We start from the raw sequence: 2,006 nt of genomic DNA, 5'->3' as shown, positions 1-2,006 counted from the left end.
GGATAAAAGTTGCCGTTTCCATGAAACACCCTTTCATGGAAACAGCATTCCCTGTTCCCTGTGGGCTCTTTCAGTGGATTTTACTACAAAGCAAAGACGGTTTAGGAATGGTTTGTTTGAGGTGTTGACTTAGCCTCCACATTTAGATTCTGTGACCAAGTGGTCGGCGGGGTTATGCACAAAATAAATAAACTTGACAACGCCACCTAGGGGAATTACACCCCCAGGAAATATATTTAAGAAAAATAAATAAAAGGAATAAAAGAAGACCGCACAGATTCAAGGATGCACACTGAGGCAGGTTGGCTTCCAATATTAAAACGGTTTTATTTATAGAAATAAATAAAATATTATAAATAATATTTTATAAATAAAATATTAAAAGTCAAGATGTAGCGTCATTATTGACAGTGTCCTACAGTAAAAATAAACAATCGTGGAACTTGGACTTACCAGCAGCCGTGGAACCAAAAGAAAATCACACCAAAAGAATCACTGCAGACCACCCAGTGCTGTACAAAAGAAAGTGTGAAAACGACCCACCACCTGAGGTCCCAGGGCCACTGGCTCGTCCTCCTTCACTGAAATAAAACACAGCAAAGTATGTTAAAAGAATAAAAGGACACTGAGCGTCAGGCTCGCTACAAATCATAAAAAGACTAAAACACACTTTAATAACTTTAATAAAAGAAACCACACACACACACACACACACACACACACACGGGAAAGGCTTATTCCCCACGGGTCAAACTACCACTCGTGCTGGTAATAATTATTCTCAGGCGTAGGCCGGTCTGGCTCCCCACCGGCTGAGACCGGCCACCCAGGCGATTTAGAGTCCCAGCACGACACTCGGGCAGAGAATCACTTCAGCCCGATCACAGAAGTGTGGGTACGAGCAACAGTCCAGGGTAAAATAGAACACCAGGCGAACCCAAAAAAAGGTAAGCCTACTTAATAAAAACAAGATAAGACAAAACGAGACAAGACAGCAGACTCCACCAAGGAGGAGTTCACAACAGCAACTGAGAAGGCAGTCCACTCTTCCAATTTAGGTTGGACAATTTACCATGGAGAGGTGAGTACAGCAGTGAACCCTGAAACAGATAAGTGTAACCTTAAACTCTTATAGCTATGAATGCTAATAAAAGTAGTTCTAACAGCTTACCCCAGGACCGGAGGCACTATACTCTCATTGGTGGAGATACCACGAACACCTCTCTCCGCAATGGCAGAATTAAACAGACTGCTGCGCTACAACAGGCCGGAAAAGGATATTAACACCAATTCCAGTATTCGGAGGGAATCCAAGGTTAAGCGAGAGCATACCTGTAGCTGTCGTATAATCGGCTCTTGCTGATCAGTCCGTCGCAGTACGCCAGCATTTACTGCTGTATCGTACCAGAAGCTCGGGAGGAATTAATCCAACAAGACATCGGCTTAGCTTTATACAGGCTAGCGCCACCCTGCAATCAATGTGCAGGTGGGTTCCCAATTAACCCGATCACCTGATCAAGGAGCGAGTGCAGTGGAAAGAGAGCGAGGGTGGTAGAGCGAGCGAGAGAGAGAGAGAATGAGAGAAGAAAAGCAACGGAAGGCGAGTAGCCCATCTGGCTACATCTACCCCCCTTTTTTGTATTGGCGCCCCGACAATAACTCAAGGAACCTAACACCATGGCCTGAATATGGCAAGCTGAGCATTAGCAACTGACGCAGATTCAACAGGACGTGGCAAGTGATAAACATTTGAGTGATGACCAGCTGTTGAACGTGCTGTTCTCCGCAAATGTGGCCCACTCACCTCAGACTGTTCAACAGAGCCTGAGGAAGAACCTGGGGGAGCAGAGGTCGAGGGTGCTACAATCACACTGGGAGTAGACCTGAGCTCCACCGATGGAACTCTAGAGGCATCGGGAAGTGACACCACAGGTGCGACAGGGTGTGAGGGTACCTCAGGGACAAGGAGCCACAACTCGTCGTCACTCAGAGAGGTCTGCTCTGAG

General features: G+C 46.1%; 1 long non-coding RNA gene across 1 annotated transcript; it reads right to left on the bottom strand.

Moving 5' to 3' along the window:
* Nucleotides 1–319: 319 nt before the first annotated feature.
* LOC146717169 (uncharacterized) lies at nucleotides 320–1,507 on the bottom strand. Its single transcript, XR_014922863.1, has 2 exons — nucleotides 758–1,507; nucleotides 320–581 (listed from the first exon to the last, which is right to left on the bottom strand). It is a non-coding gene; the product is annotated as an uncharacterized LOC146717169 (long non-coding RNA).
* Nucleotides 1,508–2,006: the final 499 nt, after the last annotated feature.

The sequence above is a fragment of the Copadichromis virginalis genome, linkage group LG2 (assembly GCF_057382275.1).
Source record: "Copadichromis virginalis isolate Kocher_CV1m ecotype Utaka linkage group LG2, C_Virginalis_male_GT1.1, whole genome shotgun sequence".
NCBI lineage: Eukaryota > Metazoa > Chordata > Actinopteri > Cichliformes > Cichlidae > Copadichromis > Copadichromis virginalis.
This window is presented reverse-complemented; position numbering and strand designations above follow the sequence as displayed.